At 46.8% G+C, this 17,525-nt stretch overlaps 2 non-coding genes across 2 annotated transcripts; both read right to left on the minus strand.

Annotated features, from left to right (window-relative positions):
* Window positions 1-7,277: 7,277 nt before the first annotated feature.
* On the minus strand, window positions 7,278-7,350 carry trnar-acg (transfer RNA arginine (anticodon ACG)). The gene has a single exon. It is a non-coding gene; the product is annotated as a tRNA-Arg (tRNA).
* A 6,046-nt stretch (window positions 7,351-13,396) lies between these two features.
* trnar-acg (transfer RNA arginine (anticodon ACG)) lies at window positions 13,397-13,469 on the minus strand. Its single transcript has one exon. It is a non-coding gene; the product is annotated as a tRNA-Arg (tRNA).
* Between the last annotated feature and the right edge of the window lie 4,056 nt (window positions 13,470-17,525).

A 17,525-nucleotide genomic window follows, 5' to 3' on the forward strand; every position in this document is an offset into this window, starting at 1 on the left:
ACACAGTGTAGAACTCTGGACAGCTTCAAATGGCAGTGTGCCGCAGGCGATAGACAGAGATCTGTAACTGCTTGCCCCGAATATTGATGGCAACCGCCGATGTAGATTGCAGTCGGCTTCCCTACAAAGTTCACTTTGTAGAGTGAAGGACTATGTCAGAAATGTGTCGTTCTTCGGTCGCTGCTTCAATTCGGGCTCCAAAGATCGGCTGCTCTTTCATTAGGCAGATCATCAATCGTGTATCAGTGGGCTTCTCGGCGGCATGGGACTACACTCATTACTGCTCCGACATGTGACCAGATGGATTTCAAAACAATCAAATCACAAAACACGCAAGGATAGCTTATCAAAAGCTCGCATTCCAGAGCGGTACGGCGTCACACACGCGGCCCCAGCAGTACCAGCACTCGCACACTTGATTGGTCTCCAAGGGAAGGGAAGATAGAACTCGCGCCTTCACAGCAGCTGTGCAACAATACAGCTTGCCGGAAAGGCACCGAGATAACTTTCTGCAAGTTTGTGTTGGGAGCCCTGAGCAGTCAATCTCGGTTCAGAGGTTCCAAATCCACACCAGCAGGTGGCGCCATGATCTGAAGTTTCGGCACACAGTTGTAACCCAGCTTTAGAAGCAAATCCATCTTCTCACAGTGCCTGGGGTCTTCTTCCACTTGTGTAGCTCAGCTAAGGTGCTATTTGCTGCTCATCTGTGAGCTAGCACAGGCCTGGAAAGCAATCTTCATTTTTCCGCGTGAGAGGGCTGTTCGGGATCTGAAATCGAAGAGGTAGATGTGCATTCAGTATTCCAGCGAACGTAAATATGGCTCGCCCCGGAAAGGAGCACTTGGTAAGTAGGTTTGCAGTATTGTCAGTGTCTTTTCCTGCTTTGATGGACCTGGACAATGTCAGGCCCTCCAGTGATGGTGGACTGCAGGCAGTCACCGTTTTCTTTACTGAGCTGCCAGTTGGCTGTAATTATCGTATATTGCCAGCCGACGTTGCACCGAGCAAGACAGTAATGTCTGCTGTGAGAATGCTTTCTGTGCCAGCAGTATGGAATTACACCGGTATGTTCCGGTGAAGATGGAAGTTATCCATCTGCAACAACAAGTGTATCCGATGGCGATTGGTTTTGAAAAATGAAGGAGTTCTGGTTCTTCCACATCAGGTCCTGTTCGGATCGTAAGGATACCCAAAACTGAATGTAGAAACGGTGCTAACTGTAGAGTTGTTGAGAACATTTGAGTGGAAGGGGACATTTCTATTGATCTGAATATGCATCTCCGGGGATATTGATCGTTTGGATGTTAAAGGAACCCAATCATCTGATTTTAAGTTTCCGTATAAATTTCCAAAACAAATTTAAACCTGGTTCGGAATCGCAACATTCAACCCGGGATCCCAGCACCAGCTCCTATAGCAATACATTGTCCAAAACACAACAAGGATAACTTTCCTCAGCCTGTTGTGTGAATTCCAGTTTCCGCAGTTTCAAATCCAAACCAGTAGAGATCTCCAAACTATGTGCACTCTTAGATGTTAGACGTCTGAGAGTTTCTGATGTTTTCGTTTCTTCTCGTACGTTGGGCTGTCTTTGCAGGCATGAAATGGTGCTGGAGATGTAGAGCGAAGAGAAGGATGTGAGGCAACTTGTCAAGTGTTTCCGTCGCTTGGTATGCAGGAGGAAGTGATATATGGCCGCAGACTCCGTTGTTGTTTTGAATGCAGAAGCACGTCTGTCATTAAATTGCTGTGTCGCCAGTCTGTGTCGGAAGGGTGAGAGAGAAGGGGAAGAAAAGTTGTCATTTACCGCAAAGGTGAAAATGTCGTGTCAAGCCGGTTTGTTTGAATGGCGTGTAGAGTAAAAGACTACTGGATAACTTCCATCTTCACCGGAACTTACCGATGTAATTCTATACTGCTGGCATAGAGAGCATCCTCACAGCAGACATTACTGTCTTGCTCGGTGCAACGTCGGCTGGCAATATACGATAATTACAGCGAACTGGCAGCTCAGTAAAGAAAAATTTGACTGCCTGCAGCCCACCATCACTGGAGGGCCAGACATTGTCCATGTCCATCTAAGCAGGAAAAGACACTGACAATACTGCAAACCTGTTTACCAAACGGTGGGCTACAGCTTGGGAGTGAGTGATAAATCAGGTAAGCGGTAAGAACCAGGAAGCAGGGTGAAAGAAGGCAGCCGGCAAGGAGTGCATAATAATCGGGCAAAGGATCCCAGCGAGCCAGGTAGTAGTCGAACCTACAATCTTCTGATCCGTAGTCAGACACGTTGTCCATTGCGCCACTGGCTCACACAGTGTAGAACTCTGGACAGAGTTCAAATGGCAGTGTGCTGCAGGAGATAGACAATGATCTGTAACTGCTTGCCCTGAACATTGATGGCAACCGCCGATGTGCAGTAGATTGCAGTCGGCTTCCCAGCAAAGTTCAGTTTGTAGAGTGAAGGACTGTGTCAGAAATGTGTTGTCATTCGGTCGCTGCTTCAATTCGGGCTCCAACGATCGGCTCCTCTTTCATTAGGCAGATCATCAATCGTGTATCACTGGGCTTCTCGGCGGCATGGGACTACATTCATTACTGTTCCGTCATGTGACCAGATGGAGTACAAAACAATCAAATCACAAAACACCCAAGCATAGCTTATCAGAAGCTCGCATTCCAGACCGCCTCGAAGGGAAGGGAAGGGAAGATAGAACTCGCGCCTTCACAGCCACTGTGCAACAATACAGCTTGCCGGGAAGGCACCGAGATAACTTTCTGCAAGTCTGTGTTCGCTGCCCTGAGCAGTCAGTCTCGGTTCAGTGGTTCCAAATCCACACCAGCAGGTGGTGCCATGATCTGAAGTTTCGGCGCACAGTTGTAACCCAGCTCCAGAAGCAAAGCCATCTTCTCACAGTGCCTGAGGTCTTCTTCCACTTGTGTAGCTCAGCCAAAGTGCTATTTGCTGCTCATCTGTGAACTAGCGCAGGCCTGGAATTCAATCTTCATCTTTCCGCATGAGAGTGCTGTTTGGGCTCTGAAATCGAAGATTTGTAGATGTTGCATTCTGTATTCCAGCGAACGTAAATGTGGTTCTCCCCGAGAACGAGCACTTGATAAGTAGGTTTGCAGTATTGTCAGTGTCTTTTCCTGCTTTGATGGACGTGGACACTGTCAGGCCCTCCAGTGATGCTAAACTGCGGGCAGTCACTTTTTTCTTTACTGAGCTGCCAGTTCGCTCTAATTATCGTATATAGCCAGCCGACGTTGCACCGAGCAAGAGAGTAAAGTCTGCTCTCTGTGCTAGCTGTGTAAAATTACACCGGTCTGTTCCGGTGAAGATGGAAGATTTCCGTCTGCAACAACAAGTATATCCGAAGGCGATCACTTGTGTTAATGAAGGAGTTCTGGTTCTTCCACATCAGGTCCTGGTCGGATCGTAAGGATACGCAAAACTGAATGTAGAAATGTTGCTAACTGTAGAGTTGTTCTCTATGTCTGGGTGGAGAGGGGACATTTCTACTGAGCTGAATATGCATCTTCAGGGACATTGGTCGTTTGCACGTTAACGGTGTTTTGAATCAGCAGCAATTGAGATGAATATGAGTCGAGCTTTTATAAAATGAACAACGATATTTATTAACCTCTACTCAAATAAAAAAAATGGAGCAGTAAACGAACGATTAACTTAAACGGATGTTAACAGCGTTATGCTTCTATAGTTATCAAACGGTCGAACGAAACGACGATTCTCAACAGATCCCATTTAAGCACATTCTTCAGGTGGTAGTTTAATAAGTCCATATGATTTCGTAAATAACTGAGAGAAGAGAATTCCCGAACCTTGCGATATAGTAAAGTCGAAACTGTTGACGCTGGTTCCAGCCGAGAAATACCTTTTCCGAAGTTATGACGGAGAATACGAATTCTCAAAGTTCCTGACCTTTCTGTCGGAAGTGGTCATAACACAATATCCAAACCGTGTAAGGGTTAACAAGACGTGCGTGCCACGTACGGACGGTTCCAAATGTCAGTGAAATCATCGGACAAAGTCAGCATGGATTAGCGGTGATGTCATCGGACAAAGTTAGCATGGATTTGTCAAAGGAAAATCATGTCTGACGAATCTCATAGAATTTTTTGAGGATGTAACCAGTAGAGTGGATAGGGGAGACCCAGCGGATGTGGCATATTTGGATTTTCAAAAGTTTTTTGGCAAGGTCCCACACAGGAGATTAGTGTGCAAACTTAAAGCACACGGTATTGGGGATAAGGTATTAGTCATAGTAATACTTTATTAATCCCGGGGGAAACTGGTTTTCGATACAGTTGCACCAAAAATAATAAATAGTAATAGAACCATAAATAGTTAAATAGCAATATGTAAATTATGCCAGTAAATTATGAAATAAGTCCAGGACCAGCCTATTGGCTCAGGATGTCTGATCCTCCAAGGGAGGAGTTGTAAAGTTTGATGGCCACAGGCAGGAATGACTTCCTATGACGCTCTGTGCTGCATCTCGGAGGAATGAGTCTCTGGCTGAATGTACTCCTGTGCCCACCCAGTACATTATGTAATGGATGGGAGATATTGACCAAGATGGCATGCAACTTAGACAGCATCCTCTTTTCAGATACCACCGTGAGAGAGTCCAATTCCATCCCTACAACATCACTGGCCTTACGAATGAGTTTGTTGATTCTGTTGGTGTCTGCTACCCTCAGCCTGCTGCCCCAGCACACAACAGCAAACATGATAGCACTGGCCAGCACAGACTCGTAGAACATCCTCAGCATTGTCCGGCAGATGTTAAAGGACCTCAGTCTCCTCAGGAAATAGAGACGGCTCTGACCCTTCTTGTAGACAGCCTCAATGTTCTTAGGCCAGTCCAGTTTATTGTCAATTCGTATCCCCAGGTATTTGTAATCCTCCACCATGTCCACACTGACCCCCTGGATGGAAACAGGGGTCACCGGTACCTTAGTTCTCTTCAGGTCTACCACCAGCTCCTTAGGCTTTTTCACATTAAGCTGCAGATAATTCTGCTAACACCATGTGACAAAGTTTCCTACCGTAGCCCTGTACTCAACCTCATCTCCCTTGCTGATGCATCCAACCACGGCAGAGTCATCCGAAAACTTCTGAAGATGACAAGACTCTGTGCAGTAGTTGAAGTCCGAGGTGTAAATGGTGAAGAGAAAGGGAGCCTTTTTGATGTGGATAGAGAATTGGTTGGCAGACAGGAAGCAAAGAGTTGGAATAAACGGACCTTTTCAGAATGGCAGGAAGCGACTAGTGGGGTACTGCAAGGCTCAGTGCTCGGACCCCAGTTGTTTACAATATATATTAATGACTTAGATGAGGGAATTAAATGCAGCTTCTCCAAGTTTGCGGATGACACGAAGCTGGGTGGCAGTGTTAGCTGTGAGGAGGATGCTAAAAGGATGCAGAGTGACTTGGATCAGTTAGATGAATGGGCAAATTCATGGCAGATGCAATTTAATGTGGATAAATGTGAGGTTATCCACTTTGGTGGCAAAAACAGGAAAACAGATTATTATCTGAATGGTGACCGATTAGGAAAAGGGGAGGTGCAAAGAGACCTGGGTGTCATTATACATCAGTCATTGAAAGTTGGAATGCAGGTACAGCAGAAAGTGAAAAAGGCGAATGGTATGCTGGCATTCATAGTAAGAGGATTCGAGTACAGGAGCAGGGAGGTACTACTGCCGTTGTACAAGGCCTTATTGAGACCACACCCGGAGTATTGTGTGCAGTTTTGGTCCCCTATTCTGAGGAAAGACATTCTTGCCATAGAGGGAGTACAAAGAAGGTTCACCAGATTGATTCCTGGGATGGCAGGACTTTCATATGATGAAAGACTGGATGGACTAGGCTTATACTCGTTGGAATTTAGAAGATTGAGGGGGGATCTTACTGAAACATATAAAATTCTAAAGGGGTTGGACAGTCTAGATGCAGGAAGATTGTTCCCGATGTTGGGGAAGTCCAGAACGAGGGATCACAGTTTGAGGATAAAGGGGAAGCCTTTTAGGACCGAGATTAGGAAAAACTTCTTCACACAGAGAGTGGTGAATCTGTGGAATTCTCTGCCACAGGAAACAGTTGAGGCCAGTTCATTGTCTATATTTAAGAGGGAGTTAGATATGGCCCTTGTGGCTAAAGGGATCAGGGGGTTAGAGGGAAGGCTGGTACAGGGTTCTGAATTGGATGATCAGCATGATCATACTGAATGGCGGTGCAGGCTCGAAGGGCCGAATGGCCTACTCCTGCACCTACTTTCTATGTTTCTATGTTTCTATGTCAGTCACACCCGCAATGCGCCGAATGCCGCTGGTTAATCCCAATCCCTCTGGGGCTCATTCCGATTCTTCACTCTCACTTTCTCCTTTTCTCCCATGGCCTGACTGCCAACAGTGAGGTCCCAGCAAAACGAACTACACAACGACTGCGGTCTCCCCTTATATGCGAGTTAGAACATGCCATCACGTGAATTCACATTACCGCACTATCACAAGACAATTACGTCATTCTAATGGCGCAAGAGCATTACATCATATTCCCGAGATACTCATGGGATATGTAACAATGGAAACCAATCATTTCATTGTAGGTTTCCATATAAATGTGCAAAACAAATTTAAACCTGGATAGGTATCGCAACATTCAACCCAGGATCTCAAAACCAGCTCCTATAGCAGTACTTTGTCCAAAACACCACAAGGATAACTTTCTTCAGCCTGTTGAATCAATTCCAGTTTCCGCAGTTTGAAATCCAAACCTGTGGAGTGCTCCAAACTGTGTGCAGTCATAGATGTTAGACATCTAAGAGTTTCTGATGTTTTCGTTTCTTCTCGTATGTTGGGCTGTCTTTACAGGCATGCAATGGTGCTGGAGGTGCAGAGGGTTCCCGTCGCTTGGCATGCAGGAGGTAGTGATATTATGGTCGCAGACTCCGTTGATGTTTTGGATGCAGAGGCACACCTGTCATTAAATTGTTCTGTCGCCTGTTGGTGCAGGAAGGATGAGAGAGAAAGGGAGGAAAAGGTGTCATTTACTGCCAAGGTGAAAATGGCGTGTCAAGCCAGCTTGTTTGAATGGAGTGTAATAAAAGACTAGTGGCAAATGGTGCTGAACTGAACGGTGGCTACAGCTTGGGAGTGAGTGATAAATCAGGTAAGGTGTAAGAACCGGGAAGCAGGGTGAAAGAAGGCAGCTGGCAAGGAGTGCATAAGAATCGGGCAAAGGATCCCAGCGAGCCAGGTAGGAGTCGAACCTACAATCTTCTGATCCGTAGTCAGACGCGTTCTCCATTGCGCCACTGGCCCACATAGTCCAGAACTCTGGACAGCTTCAAACGGCACTGTTCTGCAGGAGATAGACATAGTTTTGTACCTGCTTGCGCTGAATATTGATGGCAAACGCCCATGTGCGGTAGATTGCAGTCGGCTTCCCTACAAAGTTCAGTTTGCAGACTGAAGGACTGTTTCAGAAATGAGTCGTCATTCGGTCGCTGCTTCAATTCGGGCTCTAACGGTCGGCCACACACATCAAAGTTGCTGGTGAACGCAGCAGGCCAGGCAGCATCTCTAGGAAGAGGTACAGTCGACGTTTCGGGCCAAGACCCTTCGTCAGGACTAACTGAAAGAAGAGCTAGTAAGAGATTTGAAAGTGAGAGGGGGAGGGGGAGATCCGAAATGATAGGAGAAGACAGGAGGGGGAGGGATGGAGCCAAGAGCTGGACAGGTGATTGGCAAAAGGGATATGAGAGGATCATGGGACAGGAGGCCCAGGGAGACGGAAAAGGGGAGGGGGGAAGCCCAGAGGATGGGAACGGGGTATAGTGAGAGGGACAGAGGGAGAAAAGGGAGAGAGAGATAAAGAATGTGTGCATATAAATAAATAAATAAATACCGGGTGGGGTACGAGGGGGAGGTGGGGCATTATCGGAAGTTTGAGAAGTCAGTGTTCATGCCATCAGGTTGGAGGCTACCACGGCGGAATATAAGGTGCTGTTGCTCCAACCTGAGTGTGGCTTCATCTTTACAGCAGAGGAGGCCGTGGATAGACATATCAGAATGGGAATGGGACGTGGAATTAAAATGTGTGGCCACTGGGAGATCCTGCTTTCTCTAGCAGACAGAGCATAGGTGTTCAGCGAAACGATCTCCCAGTCTCCATCGGGTCTCGCCAATATATATAGAAGGCCACATCGGGAGCACCGGACGCAGTATATCACCCCAGCCGACTCACCTGGAAGGACTGCCTGGGACCCTGAATGGTGGTAAGGGAGGAAGTGCAAGGGCATTTGTAGCAATTGTTCCGCTTACAAAGATAAGTGCCAGGAGGGAAATCGGTGGGGAGGGATGGGGGGGCCGAATGGACGGTCTTATCCCACTTGTGTAGCTCAGCTAAAGTGCTATTTGCTGCTCATCTGTGAACTAGCGCAGGCCTGGAATACAATCTTCATCTTTCCGCATGAGAGTGCTGCTTGGTCCCTGAAATCGAAGGTGTGGATGTGCATTCAGTATTCCAGAGAACGTAAATATGGCCTGAACCGGGACGGAACACTTGGTAAGCAGGTTTGCAGTATTGTCAGTGTCTTTTCCTGCTTTGATGGACGTGACACGGTCAGGCCCTCCAGTGATGCTAAACTGCGGGCAGTCACCATTTTCTTTACTGAGCTGCCAGTTGGCTGTAATTATCGTATATTGCCAGCCGACGTTGCACCGAGCAAGACAGTAATGTCTGCTGTGAGAATGCTCTCTGCGTTAGCCGTGTAGAATTACACCGGTATGTTCCAGTGAAGATGGAAGTTTTCCGTCTGCAACAAGAGGTATATCCGATGGCGATCGCTTTTGTTAATGAAGGAGTTCTGGTTCTTCCTCATCAGGTCCTGGTCGGATCGTAAGGATACCCAAAACTGAATGTGGAAACGATGATAACTGTAGAGTTGTTCACTATGTTTGGGGGGAGAGGGGACATTTTTACTGAGCTGAATATGCTTCTTCAGGAATGTTGGTCGTTTGGAAGTTAACGGAAACCAATCATTTTATTGTTTTCCATATCAATGTACAAAATTAATTTAGACCTGGTTCGAAATCGCAATATTTAACCCGGGATCCCAGCACCAGCTCCTATAGCAGTACATGGTCCAAAACACCACAAGGATAATTTTCCTCAGCCTGTTGAATCAATTCCAGTTTCCGCAGTTTCAAATCGAAATCAGGACTGAACTCCAAACTGTGTGTATTTCTAGATGTTAGATGTGTCAGAGTTTCTGTTTTTCCTTCGCCCTTCTCGTATGTTGGGCTGTCGTTGCAGGCATGCAATGGTGCTGGAGGCGCAGGGCGAAGAGAAGGATGTGAGGTAACTTGCTCAGTGTTCCCGTCGCTTTGCATGCGGGAGGTAGCGATATCATGGCCGCGGACTCCGTTGATGTTTTGGATGCAGAAACACGCCTGTCGTTAAATTGCCGTGTCGCCTGTCGGTGCAGGAAGGATGAGAGAGAAAGGGAGGAAAAGATGTCATTTACTGCAAAGGTGAAAGTGTTGTGTCAAGCCGGTTAGTATGGAGTGTAGAGTAAAAGACAACTAACAAATGGTGCTGAATTGAACGGTGGGCTTCAGCTTGGGAGTGAGTGATAAATCAGGTAAGCGGTAAGAACCAGGTGCAGGGTGAAAGAAGGCAGCTGGCAAGGAGTGCATAAGAATCGGGTAAAGGATCCCAGCGAGCCAGGTAGAAGTCGAACCTACAATCTTCTGATCCGTAGTCAGACGAGTTGTCCATTGCGCCACTGGCCCACACAGGGTAGAACTCTGGACAGCTTCAAATGGCAGTGTGCTGCAGGCGATAGACAGAGCTCTGTAACTGCTTGCCCTTGATGGCAACCGCCCATGTAGATCGCAGTCGGCTTCCCTACAAAGTTCAGTTTGTAGAGTGAAGGACTGTGTCAGAAATGTGTCGTCATTCGGTCGCTGCTTCAATTCTGGTTCCAACGATCGGTTTCTCTTACATCAGGCAGATCATCAATCGTCTATCACTGAGCTACTCGGCGGCATGGGACTCGGCTCATTCGTGATCGGACATGTGAGCAAATAGAGTTCAAAACAATCAAATCACAAAACACAAGGATAGCTTATCAGAAGCTCGCATTCCAGAGCGGTACGGCGTCACACACGCGGCCCCAGCAGTACCAGCACTCGCACACTTGATTGGTCTCCAAGGGAAGGAAGGTAGAAGGCGACTGTGCAACAATACACGTTATCGGAAAGGCACCGCGATAACTTTCTGCAAGTCTGTGTTGGCAACCCTGAGCAGTCAATCTCAGTTCAGCAGTTCCAAATCCACACCAGCAGGTGGTGCCATGATCCCAAGTTTCGGCACACGGTTTCGGTCACCCCAAGAAGCAAAGCCGTCTTATCACAGTGCGTTACGTCTTCTTCCAGTTGTGTAGCTCAACTAAGGTGTTACTTACCGCACATCTGTGAACTAGCGCAGGACTGGAATGCAGTCTTCATCTTTCCGCATTAAAGTGCTGCTTGCACTCTGAAATCGAAGAGGTAGATGTTCATTCAGTATTCCAGCGAACGTGAATATGGCCCGGACCGGGAGGGAGCACTTGGTAAGCAGGTTTGCAGTATTGTCAGTGTCTTTTCCTGCTTTGATGGACATGGACAATGTCAGGCCCTCCAGTGATGGTGGACTGTAGGCAGTCACCGTTTTCTTTACTGAGCTGCCAGTTCGCTGTCGTTATCGTATATTGCCAGCCGACGTTGCACCGAGCAAGATAGTAATGTCTGCTTTCTATGCTAGCTGTGTAGAATTACACCGGTATGTTCCGGTGAAGATGGAAATTTTCCATCTGCAACAACAAGTATATCCGATGGTGATCGCTTTTATTAGTGAAGGAGTTCTGGTTCTTCCACATCAGGTCCCGGTCGGATCGTAAAGATACCCAAAACTGAATGTAGAAACGGTGCTAACTGTAGAGTTGTTCACTATGTTTGGCTGGAGAGGGGACATTTCTACTGATCGGAATATGCATCTTCAGGAATATTGGTCGTTTGGATGTTAACAGTGTTTTGAATCAGCAGCAATTGAGATGAATATGAGTCGAGCTTTTATAAAATAAACAACGATATTTATTGATCTCTACTCAAATAAAGAAATGGAACAGTAGACGAACGATTGACTTAAACGCATGTTAACAGCGTTATGTTTCTATAGTTATCAAACGGTGGAACTTAAAGACAATTCTCAACAGATCCCATTTAAGCACAGTCTTCAGGTGGTAGTTTAATAAGTCCATATGATTTCTGAAATAACTGACAGGAGAGAATTCCCGAACCTTGCGATGAAGAAAATTCGAAACTGCTGACGCCGGTTCCAGCCGAGAAATACCTTTTCCGAAGTTATGACGCAGAATACAAGTTCTCAACGTTACTGACCTTTCTGTCGGAAGTGGTCAGAACACAATGCCCAGACCGTGTAAGGGTTAACAAAACGTGCGTGCCACGTACGGACGGTTCCAAATGTCAGTCACACCGGTAATGCGCCGAATGCCGCTGGTGAACCCCAATCCCTCTGGGGTTCTTCCGGATTCCTCACTCTCACTCTCTCATCTTTCCGCTGGCGTAGCTACCAACGGTGAGTTCCCACCAAAACGAACTACGCAACGACTGCGGTCTCCCCTTATATACCAGTTGGAACATGCCAGCACGTGAATTCACATCACCGCACTATCACAAGACAATTACATCATTCTAATGGCACAAGACCATTACATCATATTCACGAGATACTGACAGGATATGTAACAAGGGAACCCAATCATTTCATTGTAGGTTTCCATATAAATGTGCAAAACAAATTTAAACCTGGTTAGGTATGGCAACATTCAACCCAGGATCTCAACACCAGCTCCTATAGCAGTACATTGTCCAAAACTCCACAAGGATGACTTTCTTCAGTCTGTTGAATCAATACCAGTTTCCGCAGTTTCAAATCCAAACCAGGAGTGAGTTCCAAACTGTATGTATTTCTAGATGTTAGATGTGTGAGAGTTTCTGTTTTTTCTTCGCCCTTCTCGTATGCTGGGCTGTCTTTGCAAGCATGCAATGGTGCTGGGGGCGCAGAGCGAAGAGAAGGGTGTGAGGTATCTTACTCAGTGTTCCCGTCGCTTGGCATGCGGGTGGTAGCGATATCATGTCCGCAGACTCCGTTGATGTTTCGGATACAGAGGCACGCCTGTCATTAAATTGCTGTGTCGTCTGTCGGTGCAGGAAGGATGAGAGAGAAAGGGGGGAAAAGGTGTTTTTTACTGCAAAGGTGAAAATGTTGTGTCAAGCCGGCTTGTTTGAATTTAGTGTAGAGTAAATTGCAGTAGATTGCAGAGAGACATTGATAGGATGCAGAAGTGGGCTGAGAAGTGGCAGATGGAATTCAACCCGGAGAAGTGTGAGGTGGTACATTTTGGAAGGACAAACTCCAAGGAAGAGTACAAAGTAAATGGCAGGATACTTGGTAGTGTGGAGGAGCAGAGGGATCTGGGGGTACATGTCCACAGATCCCTGAAAGTTGCCTCACAGGTGGATAGGCTGGTTAAGAAAGCTTATGGGGTGTTAGCTTTCATAAGTCGAGGGATAGAGTTTAAGAGTCGCGATGTAATGATGCAGCTCTATAAAACTCTGGTTAGGCCACATTTGGAGTACTGTGTCCAGTTCTGGTTGCCTCACTGTAGGAAGGATGTGGAAGCATTGGAAACAGTACAGAGGAGATTTACCAGGATGCTGCCTGGTTTAGACAGTATACATTATGATCAGAGATTAAAGGAGCTAGGGCTTTACACTTTGGAGAGAAGGAAGATGAGAGGAGACATGATAGAGGTGTACAAGATAATAAGAGGAATAGATAGAGTGGATAGCCAGCGCCTCTTCCCCAGGGCACCACGGCTCAATACAAGAGGACATGGCTTTAAGGTAAGGGGTGGGAAGTTCAAGGGGGATATTAGAGGAAGGTTTTTCACTCAGAGAGTGGTTGGTGCGTGGAATGCACTGCCTGAGTCAGTGGTGGAGGCAGATACACTCGTGAAGTTTAAGAGACTACTAGACAGGTATATGGAGGAATTTATGGTGGGGGGGGTTGTATAGGAGGCAGGGTTTAATGGTCAGCATAACATTGTGGGCCGAAGGGCCTATACTGTGCTGTACTATTCTATGTTCTATGTAAAAGGCTACTGGCAGACGGTGCTGAATTGAACGGTGGGCTACAGCTTGGGAGTGAGTGATAAATCAGGTAAGGGGTTAGAACCAGGTGCAGGGTGAAAGAAGGCAGCTGGCAAGGAGTGCATAAGAATCGGGCAAAGGATCCCAGCGAGCCAGATAGGAGTCGAACCTACAATCTTCTGATCCGTAGTCAGACGCGTTCTCCATTGCGCCACTGGCCCACACAGGGTAGAACTCTGGACAGCTTCAAATGGCAGTGTGCTGCAGGCGATAGACGTAGATCTGTAACTGCTTGCCCTGAATATTGATGGCAACCGCCCATGTGCAGTCGATTACAGTCGGCTTCCCTGCAACGTTCAGTTTGTAGAGTGAAGGACTGTGTCAGAAATGTATCGTCATTCGGTCGCTGCTTCAATTCGGGCTCCAACGATCGGTTCCTCTTTCATTAGGCAGATCATCAATCGTGTATCAGTGGGCTTCTCGGCGGCATGGGACTACGCTCATTACTGTTCCGACATGTGACCAGATGGATTTCAAAACCACCAAATCACAAAACACCCAAGCATAGCTTATCAGAAGCTCGCATTCCAGAGCGGTACGGCGTCACACACGCGGCTCTGGCAGTTACTACTCGCATACTCGATCTCCAGGGGAAGGGAAGGCTGAACTCGCACCTTCACAGCAACTGTGCAACGCGTTGTCGGAAAGGCACCGAGTTAACTTTCTGCAAGTCTGAGTTGCCAGCCCTGAGCAGTCAGTCTCGGTTCAACGGCTCCAAGTCCGCATCAGCAGGTGGTGCCATGATCTGAAGTTTCTGTGTGCATGGGACCACCTGCTGATGTGGACCTGGAGCAAAGATACCTTTGCCGCATTGTGTTAGTCTTATCGCAGCTGTGCAGCTGACCTGAGGTGTTACTTGCTGCTCATCTGTGTACTGGCACAGGCCTGGACCTCAATCTTCATCTTTCCGCATGAGAGTTTCTTTTTGGGCTCGGCAATCGAGTAGGTAGATATGCATTCAGTGTTACAGCGAACGTAAATATGGCTTTCTCCGGGAGGGAGCACTTGGTTAAGCACGTTTGCAGTATTGCCAGTGACCGTGGTGTCTTTTCCGGCCCTTCATGGACACGGGCATGGGTAGGTCCTCCAGTGATGGTGGACTGCAGCCAGTTACCTCTTTTGTTACTGAGCTGACTGTCGCTGTAGTTTACGTATATTGTCAGAGTACGCTGCACCAAACAAGACAGAGATGGCTGCTGTGAGAATATTGTCTATGCCAGCTGTATAGAATTAAACCAGTATGTTCCGATGAAGATGGGATTTTAGCATCTGCACCAAGAAATATATCCTACGGCGATCGCTTTTGTTCATGAAGGAGTTCTGGTTCTTCCACATCAGGTCCTGGTCGGATCGTAAGGATACCCAAAACGGAATGCAGCAACGGTGCTAACTGTAGAGTTGTTGACTATGTCTGGGTGGAGCGGGGACATTTCTACCGAGTTGAATATGCATCTTCAGGGATATTGGTCGTTTGGATGTCAATCTGAATCGGAATCGCAACATTTAACCCCAGATCTCAATATCAGCTCCTATAGCAGTTATGTTATCCACAAAAACATAAGGGCAACATTCTTCAGCCTGTAGAATGAACGCCAGTTTCGGGAGTTTCGAATCCACACCAGTGGAGAGCTCAGAAATGTCTGCAGTCAGTGAAGTCAGAGTTGTGAGAGTTTCTGTTGTTTTAGTTCATCCTCGTATGTTGGGCTGTACTTGCAGGCATGGAAGGGTATGAGGCAAATTGCTCGGTGTTCCCGTGGTTTCACATGCGAGTGCCAGCGAAGTCATCCTGCTCTGATTTTTGTATTCAGAGGGACGCATGTGATAAAATTGCTGCGTCAATTGAAGGTGCAGGGAAAGCGGGAAGAAATGGTGTCAGTTACTGCAAAGAAGAAAATCTGTTAGGCTGGCTTGTTTTAGTGGAGAGATGAGAAATGTCAGTTCGTGCTTAATCGAAGGGCGACATTCTGCAGAGGAGTCAGCGATGAATCCGGTAAATTTGAAGAAGGCAATTGTCCCGGACACAGTGTGAAATATGGCAGCTTGCAAGTATTGCATAAGATTGGCAACGGAAGTCAACGAGCCAGCTAGGAGTCGAACCTCCCGTCTCTTGACCCGTACTCAGGCGATTTAACCATTGCCCAACTTGAAGCATTGTCCAGCTGCAAGTGGCAAGGTGCTGCAGGAGGTCGACAGGCAGCTGTAACAGGTTTCCATAAACATTGTCGACAAGGGTGAATGTGGTAAGCTTGCTCTCGTCTTTTCTTTGATAGGTCAGCTGGTAGAGCGAAGGACTGTATTCGGAAATGTTCGGTCGGTGCTTCAAGTCCAGTTCCAATGATCGCTTCTTTTATTGCGCAATCATCAATTCGTATCACATGGCTTCTCGGTGGCATAGGATTGCACTGAAAACTGCTTCGATACGTGACCAGAAGGAATTCAGAAACGTCAAACCAGACAATATATAGGCATAGCTTATCAATGGCTCGCATATCGGACCGCTATGTTTTCACATATACTGCTCCGGTAGTACCACCACTCTCACATTTGATTGGTCTCCAAGCAACAGGAAGATAGAACTCTTGCCCTCATATCACGTGTACCACAGTAGAGATTGCCAGAAAGCCACCGAGATAGCTTTCTCCGTTTGAGTGGACAGCCTTTAGCAGTCACTTTAAGTTCAGCGGTTCCAAAGGAGTAGAAGTAGGCCATCGAGTCTGCTCCGCCATTCAATCATCGGCTGATCCAATACTTCCAGTCATCCCCACTCCCCTGCCTTCTCCCCATACCCTTTCATGCCCTGGCTAATCAAGAATCTATCTTTCTTTGCCTTAAATACACCCAATGACTTGGCCTCCACAGCCGCTCGTGGCAACGAATTCCGCAGATTTACCACCCTCTGACTAAAGTAATTTCTCCCCATCTCAGTTCTAAAAGGACGTCCTTCAGTCCTGAAGTCGTGCCCTCTTGTCCCAGAATCCCCTACCATGGGAAATAACTTTGCCATATCTAATCTGTTCAGGCCTTTTAACATTCGGAATGATTCTTTGAGATTCTCCTCCCCCTCCCCCATTCTCTTGAACTCTAAGGAATACAGACCAAGAGCTGTCAAACGTTCCTGATACAGTAACCCTTTCATTCTTGGAATCATTCTCGTGAATCTTATCTGAACCCTCTCCAATGTCAGTATATCCTTTCTAATATAAGGAGCCCAAAACTGCACACAATGCTCCAAGTGTGGTCTCATGAGTGCCTTATAGATCCTCACCATCACATCCCTGCTGTTATATTCTATACCTCTAGAAATGAATGCCAACATTGCACTCGCCTTCTTCACAACCGACTCAACCCGGAGGTCAACCTTTAGGGAATCCTGCACAAGGACTCCCAAGTCCCTTTGCAACTCTGCATATGAATTCTGAATAATAGTCTGCCCGTTTATTTCTTCCACCGAAGTGCATGACCATACACTTTCCAACATTGTAGTTCATTTGCCACTTCTTTGCCAATTCCCCTAAGCTATCTAAATCTCTCTGCAGGCTCTTTGTTTCTTCGACATTACCTGCTCCTCCACCTATCTTTGTATCATCAGGAAATTTAGCAACAAACCCAGTAATGCCATAGTTGAAATCATTGACATACATCGTAAAAAGCAACAGTCCTAACACCGACCCCTGTAGAACTCCACTGGTAACTGGCAGCCAGACAGAATAGGATCCATTTATTCCCACTCTCTGTTTTCTGCTGACCAGCCAATTCTCCACTCACACTAGTAAATTCCCTGTAATTCCATGGGTTCTTATCTTGCTAAGCAGCCTCCTGTGCAGCACCTTGTCAATGGCCTTCTGAAAATCCAAGTACACCATATCTACTGCATCTCCTTTGTCTACCCTGCTTGTAATTTCCTCAATGAATTGAAGTAGGCTTGTCAGGCAGCATTTTCCTTTCAGGAAACCATGTGACTCCAGGTACTCCATAATCTCATCTTTAACAATTGATTCCAACAACTTCTCAACCACTGATGTCAGGCTAACAGATCTAGAGTTTCCTTTCAGTTGCCTTCCACCCTTCTTAAACAGCAGAGCAAGGTTTGCAATTTTCCAGTCATCTGGTACAATGCCAGAATCTATCCCTCCCTGTCCTTTCTGAAACAACTAAAGCCTGGCACTTGAAGTTACCATTCCTGCCCCTGAGCCATCTGTAATTGTTATGGTCTGGTT

The sequence above is a fragment of the Mobula hypostoma genome, chromosome 1 (genome assembly GCF_963921235.1).
Source record: "Mobula hypostoma chromosome 1, sMobHyp1.1, whole genome shotgun sequence".
In the NCBI taxonomy this organism is placed as follows: Eukaryota; Metazoa; Chordata; class Chondrichthyes; order Myliobatiformes; family Myliobatidae; genus Mobula; species Mobula hypostoma.